The sequence below is a fragment of the Ursus americanus genome, chromosome 7 (assembly GCF_024610735.1).
Source record: "Ursus americanus isolate L20-20 chromosome 7, mUrsAme1.1.p, whole genome shotgun sequence".
NCBI classification, from domain to species: Eukaryota; Metazoa; Chordata; class Mammalia; order Carnivora; family Ursidae; genus Ursus; species Ursus americanus.
This window is the reverse complement of record NC_142133.1, coordinates 80,060,314-80,074,346: the sequence shown is the minus strand read 5'-3', so window position 1 is coordinate 80,074,346 and position 14,033 is coordinate 80,060,314. Positions and strand designations below refer to the sequence as shown.

Here is a 14,033-nt window from a genome sequence, read left to right as displayed (position 1 = left end):
GGTGTAGGCCGTGGCTTTTAACGCTTCTCCCCCCGGGAATTCCCTCTCCCTGCAGGACCAGGAAGCAGATGTAATCACAGTGGCTTCCCCTTCTACCCAACATCCTAAAGATGGGGGCTCGTGGCCCCTTTGGCTCTTGGGAGGTCCCCGAGGTTAGGGTGGCCGCCTCCGGCTGACCCGAGGCCTGGCTGTCCAGGGCCTGGGAGCCCCGGGTCAGACACAGAGGCCGAGCGGCCCTGCAGCTGACTGCTGCGCATTCGGGGCTGGCTTAGCGAACAGCCCCCCGGGACCCTGCATTCACCGGCACAAAAAGTCATTGGCAGCCCTCAGCGATGCGGGCCGGGCATCCAGACTTTCTCACCGCCAGACAATGCTCGCTCCACACCGTGCGCCTGCTAAGAAGTCCAACATTTCATTAAACAAATCAAGTACGGATTTGGTAGCTTTACCTTCTATAAAGATGCAAGGCTCTTTGCAGCGGAAGGAGCGCTGGCAGCTTAAGCCCTAATCCTTCACACAGCCCGCAAGTAGCCATAAACCCTGAAAGAAATTAGAACAGGTTGAAGGGAAGTGACAGCCCGGATAACTGAGCCTCACTCTTCTTCGCTCTGTTTCTTCCCTCCTTTGTTTTCCTCTCTCTTTTTCTCCCACCTGTAATGTAGGCCATATTCATATATTTCATACCGTGTAAGCCCTCTGAAATTGCTTCTTGAGCAGGGAGGAAATAACGCCAACATGCGAAATGAGATGAAGTGAACAGGGAGCTGTCGGATCGTCACCTGACCAAGGAGGGAAATCAGGCCCTGATGGGACATCCTTGCCCACGTGCCCCAGGGAGCATGTGCCCCAGGCCAGCGGAGACTGGGCGGTCAGGACATGAGCCTCCCAGGCTCCCGCAGAAGCAGCAAGGTTAGGGACTTGAGCGGGTTTCCAGCTTCCAAGGCTCCTGGCCCTGACAGAGGCATTTCTGTGATGTCAAAGGGCCAGCAGTGTCAGGATTTCCTGAGGTGACAAAATCACGCCCACAAAATGAAAATGCACGGTCCTGAGCCCCCTGAGTCAGCGTCTCTGTGTTCTCCACCAAGGATGAAGCCAAGGGTCTGCGCTTTTACCAGGCGGCTCCTAGCTCATGCGACACAAGCACCACTGCCCTGAAAACGTCATACGCCCTCCGGTCTCTGCGTGGGGTGACCAGGGCCCTCCCAGGGCGCCCACACCAAGGGTCCTGCACCCCCAGATCTGAGCTTTAGACGCTTCCTTGCTCTGCCTGCCCTTCCCTCTCTGACGCCCACTCCCCTGGGAAGGCAGCTGCAGGGCACCCTGTTTTCTGACCCTGGCCTGATGCCCTGCTCCTAACGCTCCCCTCCCTGCATGAGTCCCACCCCAGTGCCCAGGACATCACGGAGGCCTGACTGGCTCCCCCACCAGCCTGCCAGCGCTGCCCACAGCCTTGTGTTAGCCTTCACTAAGCCTCAGGCAGGGTAGATGGCAAGTAAATGTTTATTGAACAAACAGATGGATCTTTATTACTTTCCTCCAGGAGCTCACTTGCCCCAAACACACAGCTTGTGACAAAACAAAGCCCAACCAGACCTCTTGCTTGATTCCAGTTTGCAAGCTGTGTGCATTTCCATGTCTCTGAGCCTGGTGCCTGCCATTCCCCCTCTTCTCTCCCTCACTGAACGGGAATTAAGCCTCAGCTTAAATGCCATCTCCTCTAGGAACCCTTCTTTGATTTCCCCTTATTCATTCAACAAACATGTCCTGAGTGAACACCCTGGCTCAGGCACTTTGCTGGGCTGAGAACAAGCCAAGAACAGACAGGAGGCGTCCCTGCCTGGACACTCAAGGAGCAGCCAAATGCCACAGTGATACGTGTCCCTAGCCTCTCCTAGTACCTCTTCCAGAGTCCTTCTTCAGAGCCATTTCACTCCTACATCCTAGAATTACACATCACGCACGCAACACGCAAGCACAAAGGCACGGCACAGCGTCTAACAGGCAATGAGCAAGCCCTGAGTCGTGCTCATGAACCCGCACACTTAAAAGGACAAGTTCCTCCAGAAAGGTTTGTTGAATAAACAAAGCATAGAAAGAAACAGCAGGGGGATCTAGGTGAGGCTAAAAACAAAAGCTAACACCACATTAAAACCACAAAGAGATACCATTACACACCGATCAGCATGGCCAAAACCCAGAACTGTGCCAACACCAAGTGCTGGCGAGGACAGGGAGCCACAGCAACCCTCCTGCATCACTGGCGGGAACGCAGAAGGGTGGGGCCACTCTGGAAGACGGTTTGGTGATTTCTTACAAAGTTAAACATACTGTTACCATATGATCCAGCAGTCATGCTCCTTGGTGTTTACCCAAAGGAGTTGAAAACTTACACCCACGTGAACACCCGCACCAGGATGTGGACCGCAGCTTTATTCCTAATTGCCAAAACGTGGAAGCACCCAAGATGCCCTTCAGCAGGTGAGCAGACGACCTATGCAACATCCAGACAGTGGGCTGTTATTCAGCACGATAAAGAAATGAGCTACAAGCCAGGAAAGCACATGGAGGAACCGTAAACGTGTATTTCTAAGTGAACTAATCCAATCTGGAGTGACTACATGCTGCATGATTCCAGCCATATGATATTCTGGAAAAGGTGGCACTGGATACAGTGAGAAGATCAGTGGTTGCCAGAGGTTACGGAGGGGAGAGGGGAGGGGTGAATAGGCAGAGCATGAAGGGGTTTTAGGGCCGGGAAACTGCTCTGTATATATGATAATGGTGGACCCACACCCCTGTGCATTTGTCCAAACCCGTGGAACGTACTACACTAAGAGCGGACCATGATGTCAGCCGTGGACTTTGGGTGACGCTGCTAACGACGGGTCACTGTAGGTTCGTCAACTGCACCAAACGTCCCACTCTGGAGGGGGATGTTGATAACGGGAAGGCTGTGCCTGTGTGGGGGCAGGAGATATAGGGGAACCCTCTGTACCTTCCTCTAATGTTCCTGTGAACCTAAAACTGCTCTAAAAATAAAGTCTTTAAAAAGTCTTTAAAGAAGAGCATCCATTATAATAGTAGCCACTCTCTGCCTTACTCTTGCTACTGACAAAACCAAGGTCCGCAGTTAACACACATCAGAGCTGAAAGGATAGCAGCTTCATCCGGGCCCTGAGCCACCGCTCCCCTAGCACCAGCCCGCCTGCCGGTGGGACAGCAGGATCTGGAGCTGGCCTTCCCAGGGCTGCCGAGGGGCTTTAGCTAGCCACAGCATGGGGGCCTGGGGCAGGTCATGCCAGCCGCCTACGACCCACTGATGACCTCAAGAGACAGGAGCTGCTGAGGGCCCTGGGCCACAGCATGTGCAGTCTGGGAGGTGACATCCTGCATAGAATGGGGACTGGGGACAGCGCAGGCCCTGGAGTCCAACTGCCTGGCAGCAAATGTGGGCTTCTGCCTCTTACCAGCACCTTACTTCACTCCTCCATGCCTCAGTTTCCCCATCAGTAAAATGGGGGTAATCATGCTTTCTACATTGTCAGATTGCTGTGCCATCCAGACGAGGTGACGCTTGCAAGCACCCTGCGGAGCTGGGAGGGAGGAAGCCTGCCATGGGAGGCCGCTGTTCTCGCTCTAGCTGTCACTTCTCAAGCCCTGCACCAGACCCGCTGTGTGCTTAACCTCACCCTCACCCCAACTTAGCTTAACCTCACCCTCACCCCAACTCCAAGGAAGCATGACAGTCTCCATGCTCAGAGGACTTCCCTAAGGCCACCCAGGTAACAAGAGTGATCTGGACCAAGGACCCCTGCCTCCAAAGCTGCTGTGTTGCCCTGCCTTTTGGGGTGAACAATCCCTGTGGAAGGTGCATCCATCCACAGTGAGCAGCCCAGCCTCGCTGACTGGCACATTCCTCGGGTGGCTGTGACCTGGGAACAGTGATGTCCTGGCTGCAAGAGGCGGGTGGGGGAGGCTGGACAGAAAAGCCCCAGGTAATGTAAATGGAAACTCTAACCGACAGGCCTGCACCTGGTGTTTTTGCATTTCCCAAGACAGCTGAAGGGACTGTGTATGAAGCTTCACACCCCGGAGGAAACCCGTCTGTAGCCATCGGGGCGGCTGGACTGGGTCCCGAAGCCACCTTATGTCCCAGCCTAGAAATTTTGTGCGGGAGCTGATTTAAACACGGCCCCTCGGGACACCTGGAACCCATCTGGGAGAGGCCCTGACCCAATTCCCAGCCAGGAGTAGGGGGTAGGGATGCTCTCTTGGCTCCAGGGAGGAGGCAGCAATGCTCTGGTCCCCACAGGCTCCTGGGGAATTAAAGGGAGACCCCAAGGCCGCTTGTCTGAGCTGCACGTGAGCTATGCCAGGGAAACCACCCCCCGGGGAGCCCTGAGGGTCTGGCTCCTTCTGGCACCAACTATGCGGGCAGCATACCCCAAAGACTTGGGCATCCTGCAGGAAGCGGTCCTCAAATAGATGACGTGAGCTGCCCAAGGTCACGCCCAGCTGGAAGAAACGGGACTCAGAGCCGGGCCTGACTCCAAGCCCCTGGCATCTTCGCTGAGCCTATCCGAGCAGGAACCACAGCCACCACAGCTCGGAGAAACCAGCCCAAATGTGTGCCCGGGCAGCGGCCAGCCTCTAGCACAGGGCACAAGCCGCGGCACTCTGGGGAAACCCCAGACACCAGACGACAAGGTCCGTGGCCTTGAACTACAGTAAGTTATAGGGCAAGCAGTGTAACTATGCAAGTGACCAGAGCCAAATTCCTGCATCAGCAGGGCTGGCCCAGCTGTGTCAGACCGACAGACAGACAGGCACGTGCAGAGCAGTCAGGGGCCTGGTGAGGCTGAAGGAGGCCTCTGCAGCTGTGTGGCGGGGGGGGGGGGGGGGGGGGCACGGCTGGCCAGCGGGCACCGGTCTGTAAGTGCTGATGCCCGCCTGAGGTGGCCACAGAGGACAAGGAAGTCCTGCGGCAGGCTGAGCCAAGACCAGGCCCCACCACACTGCTCCAGGAAGAAGGTGGCCGGGAGGCCTTCCAAATCCGGTCAGAAATTTTCATTTGAAACAAGAGGCGGGTGGAGAGTGCCCTGAAGGGACACAGACCGCGGCAGTGCTGGACAGACAGCCAGGATCTCACGGAGCTGTGTGTCCCTGCAGGCAGCAGGCACATGAGGGGTTCGGAGGAAGCCCCCCACTGCCCCATTCTGGTAAGCTGGGCTGCAGTGCCCAGATCTGTCCAGCTCCCCACGGTCTGAGCCCCCCTGCTCCCCAGGCCCCAGAGAAGGCAGAGCAATATTCGTTTGACTTACCTACTTACCACTTCCCCACAATAGACTCATGCCCGTCGGGTGTTCCAATTTCAGGAGGCTGCTCAGATTTGAGTTACAAACCGTCCTGCCTCCTGGAACCCATCCTGAGAGGCGCCTCTATGAACAGTAATGGCCCTGACAACTAGTCCCCCAGGAACAAAAAGTCCGCGCACTAAAAAGGCGAATCAAGGCCAGATGTTGACTAAGGGGCTTCGAGGTTAAGAAACCATCTCCAAGTCAACTCACAGCTGAGGTCAGGCAGACAGGACACCTGGCTGTCTCTTCCAACCTGTCCCCCCGAACTGTGCACCCCTTGGCCTCCCAGCCCCTCAAGACTGTGTCTGTCCTTTCGCCAGCACACTGTCCCTGTACTAGGGTCCCTGGTCACCTGGTGGATTCAGAGGGTACAACTTCCAAAGGGGGGGACCCCGGCTCAGCAAGCAGCCTAGAACTTTCGCTCTGACACCAGCACTACACCATCAGGCAAACTGCCAGGAGCGGCACCCACAGGGGAAACGGGCCAGGCAACATGAAAGCAAGAACAAAACCAAAATCGGGTGGGTTATTTTTATCATGCTATAGACTCGCAGCGAAGACCTGACCGCTAAAGGGGCATCCCAGGCGCTGGGCAGGTTTCTCTCACCCTCTGCCTCTTCCCTCCTTCGGGCCCCCGAACCCCCTCCTAGGGAAACCCAGAAAGTGGATTGGGTCAGAGCAAAACATTCCTCATTCTGCCTTCTCCACAGGAAAACCTAATTAGTTGCCAAATATTCAGAACGGGTAATTGCTACCTGAATTAATAAGGGCAAACAGCCGGCAAGAAAACAGTGGTTTACTATTTCTGAGAGCTTGCCTCTCTTAACCCAGAGTCCCAGGCTCTGCTGGGAGGGACTGGCTCTGGGGAGACACGTCTCCCGCTGGCAGCCTGCAGAAAGGGGGACACGGCAGCCTGGGCTGCCCCTGCTCCTGGGTCAGTTCCAACACTCCGATGGCTAGGAGTCACCCTTTATCTCCTCTAACACACAGCACACGTGTGCACACGTACACGTGCCCACTCACCCAAATGCTCATAGCACACACACATACACATGCATGTACCACACACACACGCATGCACCACCCGTACCATATGTGCACACATACATGTGCACACACCACGCATGCACACGCACGCACACACCACACACAGGCATGCACCACCCGTACCATACGTGCACACATTCATGTGCACACTCACACACATGCCCACACCACATGCCACACGCTACATACACGCCTATACCACACACACACACCAGGGACATCCAAGGGTTCCAAGGAGAATGCATCAAACCAGATCCTCACGCGGGGTTTTCACCAAGTTGCCCCAAGTTCCTCAGCGCTGACGGGGGGTGTGAAGACCAAACTGAGGGGGTGGCAGGCAGAAGAGAGAGGAAAGGGAAAGTTGAGACGACGCTAAGGAGAAGAAAACAGGCACGTGGGAAGGCCGGTGCAACCCAGTGCACCCCCACCCCGGCACAGGCTCCAGAGTCACGCGCAGAGGGTCCCGGGAAAGCGTGCTGGGCCCCACCATGACCTTGCTGTGTGACCTCAGACACATCACTTTCCCTCTCTGGGCCTGGGTTTCTGCCTGTGTAGAAATGAAGTGACTCTGCACAATCATTTGAACAGTTCTGAGGCGCTGCCCCCCAGGACAACTTCAGTTCAAATTTGGGGTCATCACGGTCTCCCCGGCCCGCAGCCCCTCCCCCCACCCCTGCTGGAGCACTTACCACAGGACTTCCCCTGCACATGGCAGCAAGTAACTTCCTCTGGGGTGGCCATGGCTCTCCGGAGGTGTCCCGATGTCACAGGCAGCTTAGGCCAGAGACCTCCAGCCACTGACGCTGCTGTCAAAGCCGCACAGGGAACTCTGGGCTGTGCCTGCAAGGGCTGCCCACGCCAGAGGTGCAGCCACGTGAAGCTGCCAAGGAAATTAAGTGAGTCCACATGATGCATACGCTTTGTCCTTCACTTTTTTACCTGAACGACATACTGTGAGCAGCTCCACGGCTGTACGTGCACGGCTCTTTTCCTAACAGACACGCACTAATTCTATCGAAGGCTATATCATAGATCGAACTGGACCCCTACTCGGGTGGTTCCATGGCAGGTGTTTCCAGTCTTCGGCTTTTATAAACGTTGCTATAATACGTCGGCTTATATATACTCATTCTGTATAAATAAAAAGTCCTCTGTGCGTAGATATCTACCTGTATCTTTAAAGGTTCCTATTTGCCTAGAAACAAAGTCTGGTGCTGCGCACGCCAGGTCATCAGCTGCAGTCACTTCTGCGGCATGGGATCAAGGAAGAAAACTCCAGCTTTTTTAAGCAATACTTTATACTGTCTTGGAAATGGAATGAGTAAAGGGGAAAATAAACAAAACGCAGTTCTTGTTTAAAGCTCTTTAGAAGTGGTTTTCTTAGCCGGTATGAATCTGGCAGGAGCAGAGCCACAGAAGCACAGCGAAGGGAGGAAGATGGACTAGTCCGGGGGGAGGAGAGGCCGGGAGCCACCGCTTTGTTCTGCGGGGTCGGCTCTCCGCTGGACTGGCGAGGACAGGACCTGGGTTCAAATCCTGCTCTGTGCACTCCCCCAGTCCCTGGGTGTTGTTTTGTCTCTGAGGACTTCCATTTCCCTGTGTGTAGAACGGGACCCCCAGCCAGCAGGTCGCAGGAGATCACCAGAGAGCGCCTGGCACAGAGGGGCCGCCATCAGCCTCGGTCCTGCCATCATCCTCCCTGCTCCCCAGGTCCTGAGAAAAAGAAACACTGAATCTCACAGCTGCTCCTTAAGGCCAGCCTCCCACATGGCCCCCAACCCAGTCTCGGGGCTTACCCAGCCTGTGGCCTTTCTCCCAAAGAAAGAGTCCCTGACAACACCACGTCTTTGGGCACCAATGTGAGCCCATCTAGACATCCCAAGATGATTAATAACTAAGACAACCCCCTTTGTCACTAATGATATATGACAATAAACCTACTGGCCAGTGTTTTTTATTTACTTTTTTTTCCAGGAAAACATAGTAAGCCCAAGAATACAGAAACACAGCAACTCTGGGGTTGAGCAGGGATATTCTTAAAAATCCCAATGGTGCTTATATAGTTTAGCTATCTTCCCCTTCATGTGGGCAGGCCCTGGGTTAGGAGTCAGGACCCCTGCGGATACAAACAGGAAGGGAGGCCTGGTGGGCAAGAGCACACATGCAGTGGGCCTCACATATCCGTCTGCCATGGTCACCAAACGCTGAGCAGCCCACACCCCTGCCAGAATCCACGGTCGCCTGCACCCAGCCAGGCCTCTGACTAATCCCAGCTCACCGAGGGCCAGGTGACCTCAGGAATCAATAACTTTAGCTGGAAGGCCCAGCTTCCTCCCCAGTAAGGGGGCGTCTCTTTCCTGGAGGATTGTCAGAGGATCCCATGAGATAAAGTGGACCAGCCAGTGGGGTAACGGCTGATGTCACCATGTTCCCACAGTTCTCAGGGGGCTGTTTGCATGGTCAGATGAGCTCATATCTGTGAAATAGTTTAAGGACATGAAAAGCAGGCCCTTTAGTCACTCCCCCAAGGAGCCAGCCCTGGGTCCCCAACCAGCTGGACCTCCCAGGACTGGGAAGGAAGCTGCTCAGAATCTAGCATCGTGGTTAGTCACCAAAGGCTCTGCTCCCCACCTCTCCAGGGGCCTGCCTCCCTGCCCCAAGAGCAGAGTCTCCCGGGTTCCCAGTCAGGGAATCAGCCTTTGGCCCTCTCCCCAGAGATGCTTTGAACACTTCAAGTGCCTCCCTCCAGAGAACATCAAAGACCACAGCACTTCCCATGGCATCCTTAAACCCAGTGACCTGTGAATGTCTGGCCACATGACCTGGGAGCTCAGCTTTGACCAGGGAGCCACTGGCCCCCAGACCCCATGCCCCAAATCCATTGCAGGGGCAGGTGACATGGCTCCCCCAGTGGAGGGGCTGAGATGGGTTCTGCCTGGGATTTGCATCTTTACCCCACTCAGTAAAGAGCTGTGTCTCCATAAGCCTCTCCTCCACTTTCTTATGGGCTAATGGGTTAAATATCTTTAATGTTAGAAATAATTGCACACAACTGCAGAGCACACACTGGCCCCGTGTCCCTCAGCTCGTGATCTCTCCATGCATAGGGGACAACAATATTTTTAGACCTATCCCAGTTACCCACCCTGGCCGCAAATGAAATATTAATGAAAGGTTATGCTCTCAGCCTTCAGAAAATGATTACTTGAGACATCAATTATATTTTCCCCCTTTCTGTGTAATAAAACGGCACCTCAGTGCGCAGTAGGAATTAATAATTCCAAACCCCGTTGTTACAGAGGCGGCATCAAAGCGGAAGGGAAGGCATGCCCACGAGGGAAAACACACACACACACGTTGAGACCCACAAAGAAAGTGGGTGACTTCAAAAGAGCAGGATTCTATATTCAGGGCTGGGATCATTTCTCAAGGTCATTAACAGCTCTAGCTGACTGAAAGAGTGGCCCAATTACAAAGCACACAGAGAAACAGAAATTAGAACAGGACATAGCAACAGCTCCAACTCGGGGTCACTCCGCACGGCCCCCGGCCTGGCACGTACCTGGAGCCTATCGGCCAACTCCCCGGAATCCTTCCAAGGGACTCAAAAGCTCAGGACAGCCAGCTGACTCCAGAGCCAACATTTCAGTAGCTTCCCAGGCAATTTCCATGTGAGAAGAAAGACACCTGATAGCCTGGAAGGAGAATAGTGGCCATTTATTGAGCACCTACTACACGCCAGGCAAGGGCAATGAGGCAGGAATTCCCAACCCCATTTGATAGATAACAGCACTGACACTCAGAAAGATTCAGTGATCTGCCCAAGGTCACAGGGCAAATGGCAGATTTGGGATTTGAACTGACATCAGAGAGGGTGAGGGCAGTCTGTGTCTCTGTCCTGTTACAACTTGACTCCCCGCAGACCACCTAGCAGGGTGCCTGGCATAGAGCAGCTGCTCAAGGAACTGTACTTATTTAATGAATGAATAATTAAACGGAATCGAGCATCCATGCTTGGAAGGCAAACTCTACAGCTTCTCAACAGACTTTAAAAGAAAACAGTTGTGACTTTATTATTTTGTAAGTACGGAATGCTTCATGAATGTGCACGTCACCCTTGCGCAGGGGCCGTGCGAATCTTCTCTGTATTGCTCCAATTTTAGTAGATGTGCTGCCGAAGCGAGCACGAGAACAAACAGTAGTGACTTTCAGTGAGTCTCCGCGTTGGGGGAACTGGGGTCGGTGGGGGAAAGGGCAGGCATGCGATTTGGCTCATCCCGTGACAACAGGCACCCATCATGCCTCCCCCCAACGCACGCTCTAATTTTACCCCTAGAGGCACTGTCAAATATTTTCCGTAAGACAGACTATAATAATTCACAAGATTAGTGGGATACAGTATGAAGTAATTACGGTTTCACTCTGTTCTATGACCATGTGAAAATCAGAAATTTTTCATGACACTCCCTTGAAGAACCTTCGGTGACCAGATCATGCCCTGACCCACGGGGCGTGGGGGCTGCCCACCACCCTTCAGCCCTTTAGGTAACTCTGGAGCAACTGAGAAAAACCTTAAGGCCTTAGAGAACAAGGTCACAGGTTGCAGCAGAAGAGAGAGTCGAATAGCTGTGACAGGGCCGCGGGTCACGTGGCCCGGAGCTGGGGGCCCAACAGGCCAAGGAGAATGTGCTGACCCTACTGGAGGTGGGGAGAGCTGCTGAGGCAGGGGGAACAAGGCTGTCCCGGGGTCACTGAGGTGGGGGTGAGTGAGGCCTTCCCCTTTGACAGGGAAGAGCAGGGGTTCCCAAAAGCTGAGCATGTGGAGAGAAGGGCCCAGGGAGGCCAGGAAATGGCCGGCGGGGTGGTGGGGCAGACTGCCTGCTGGGTGGGTTCTTCCCGCCCCAGAATTCTTCTGCAAATTGCAGCATCTCTGTGTACACGTGAGGAGCTGGGGCAGCCCTTGTGATCGGAAAGCCAGGAGGGGCAGGAGAGGAGGTGAAAGGAGTCTGTGAGAGACACTCAGGGAACTCAGCTCTTCAAGCAGAGGGAGGGTGCTGGGCGGACGGAGTATTCCTTAAAGCAGACAGAGTAACAGAAGCCCAGTCACGGCCCACGGCCCAGCCAGGCTGGCAAGCACAGCCAGAGGAAGGGACACCCATTTGCTGAGTGTCCAGTAGTGTGCACTGCGCTGGGTGTCAGAAAACGCAAACGCAGCCCGTGGGGATCATGCAGCCATGTGACAGACAATGTCAGGGCAGCCTAAGGGCAGCCAGATGCAGAAACGAGGGCCTGAGTCTTGCTGGGGAACCATGACAGAGCCCAGGTGCCTAAGCAGCCCCTCTGTGGATACCGTCTGCCAGGGGCGGTTTTCGCACAAAGGGCTCAGGATGAAGTGTACTGGGGTCCCTGAGACACCTTCCAACCCAAGGTTCCATGAGACCCCCGGACAGCTGTCTAGAACGAGGACACCCTGGTGGGAAGCACAAAGAACACCATGACCAGGGGCACTGCTAGAGGGAAAGATGGAGAGAGGGTCCCACCACCTCCGGAAAAGGGCCAGAGCGCCTGCTTTTTCTGACACCAAATGAATCCACTGACACTTAGCCTCCTTAGTCACACGTGGTCCCAGAGCCCAGAGAGCCACTGCCCTGAGGTGGCAAGGCCCGAGCCTCCTCCTGCCCTCACCTCTTAGTCCTTCCCTGCTCAGCAGGACTTGGCCAGAGAGGCCACACAGAGAAAAGGCACAGTGGCAGAAGAGAGAAAGAGGGGCTGCAGGTGGTCAGACAGCACCTGGGGGCCAAAGGGAGCTGGGTCCTGGGACCGAGCAGCCCGGGATGCCATTTACACTTGACAGGTTCCTCAGGAAGCCCCCAGGGCCCTCAGCGGCCTTCTTGACCTGCCTCTGAGTGGGGGCAGGGTCAAGAGGGCCTAGGACAGGCACGAGAGAGCAGGGAGGTCCACCCAGAGCCGCTGAAAGGAGCAGCCCCACAGGAGCTGAGCCAGGCTGGGCTCCCTGGCTGGGGACCACTTAACCACGGGCCTCAGCCAGTGCTGACCACAGTTGCCCCAGCCTTCATGAGTGGCATCTGCTCAAAGAAGAAGCAGGAATGTTCCGAGAACCAGATCCTCCTTCCCTCCTACAGATAATTGAGGCCATTTTCCAGGAAGGTTGAAGAAGTCAAAGAAGCTGCTTTCCACAACCCTGAGACAGGGTACCGTCCCAATCACAGATTCCAGCAGTGGCCACCTGCTCCTCTTCAAAGGGCAGGGAGTAGGTTACCCAGGCCAGAAACACGGAGAAGCTGGGGCCAGGGCCGCCTCCGGGTTCAGAGCAAACACCTGACTCCCCCACCCCACCCCACCCCAGCCCCGCCCAAATCTGTAGAAAGAGTCTCCTCAGCTGTGTTCCTGATTGTTCCTCCACCTGGGGCCTCACGCAGCTTGGGGAAGGGAATGCCCGAGGATAGGGAAGCACACCTGGGATGCGGCCACCTTGCGGCCCAGGGCCTATGGGAAGAGAAGCAGCTCGCCCCCCCCCCGGCGGGAGGGGGCACCGCTCCTGCCTCCGAGAAGCACCCTGAGGGTTGGGCTGCCACCTGGTCGTGGTCATGGGGAGAGGGGGCGCTGAGAGGAGGGGGGCGCTCGGTCTGGCTGGGGGACTCAGGGGGGCATCACACATTCGCATTCATTCCATAACACTTACTGAATGCCTCGCGATGCGTAATCTTAAAACAGAAGCGGTCTCAGAGGGGAGAGAGACTTGTGATTATCCGACCCAGTGCAGGGTGATGGCCAGCCCAGGTCGGGATGGGGACATGCGCGGACACAGAGGCGCGTCCACTCTGGCCAGGGTGCAGAGCAGGGAAAGGGAGAGAGTGCGCGCAGCCCGCGGGACCCGGGGCTCAGCTACGTGCGCCTCTCTCGAGCCTGGATTGAGGAAGTTGAGGTCAGAGCTCCAGACAGGAGTCCTTGTTGCTGAATTCCCCTTCCAGACATCAGAGGAAAAGAAGAACACGCATTCGAGACCACCTGCGCCAGCACTTCCCGCTGGGTCAGAAAAACAGGTCGTCTCGTCTCCAGCGCGGGCGCACCGACAGGTTCCGCGGCGGCGCGGAAAACCGCCGCTCCAGGGAGGAGGTTGCAGCCCCAGGGCGGCCCCGGGGCGGAGCTCCGAGAGGCCCCGCCCACCGCACGCACCCTGCGCAGCCCCGCCCGGCTGTTCTTGCCTTTCAACCTTCCCAGCCGGTCTGGGACGCCTCGCCCCGCGGTCCCGCCTCCTCCGTGCACCTTCGATGCCAGCCTCGCAGCGTCTCCTGGAACTGTCAAAATCACCTCTTTTTAAGTCCGTTTCATTGCTCAAGACTTTTTTAGATGAAGCCTTTCATTATTCCTGGTGCTGCTAATGTGCGCTGGGTGCTAGACAGAGCAGCACGAAAGGCATGAGACGCTGTGAACGGGTGTGCCGCAAAGTGGGAAGAGAGTGAGCCTCCAGGTCAGGGAGACCCACGTTCCAATTGTGCCTGCCATACCCGCCGGTTGTACTTAGGCAAATTCCCCCGTCTCAGTTTCTTCAGCTGTAGAATAGGGGCAGTAATCACTGTCTCGCAGACCTCCTGTAAGGACTGAAGA

General features: G+C 55.6%; 1 long non-coding RNA gene and 1 other non-coding gene across 16 annotated transcripts in view; both read right to left on the bottom strand.

The window, feature by feature from the left end:
• Positions 1-13,540, bottom strand: part of LOC123803308 (uncharacterized) — a 279,495-nt gene extending 265,955 nt beyond the window's left edge. For all 15 annotated transcript variants that reach the window (XR_015725357.1, XR_015725359.1, XR_015725361.1 and 12 more), the window contains exons 1-3: positions 13,108-13,540; positions 9,967-10,099; positions 7,094-8,117 (exon numbers count right to left, since the gene is read on the bottom strand). This is a non-coding gene — a long non-coding RNA (uncharacterized LOC123803308). The remainder of the gene's footprint in view (positions 1-7,093; positions 8,118-9,966; positions 10,100-13,107) is intronic.
• LOC123803313 (U6 spliceosomal RNA) lies at positions 10,485-10,591 on the bottom strand. Its single transcript, XR_006782839.2, has one exon. It is a non-coding gene; the product is annotated as a U6 spliceosomal RNA (small nuclear RNA).
• Positions 13,541-14,033: the final 493 nt, after the last annotated feature.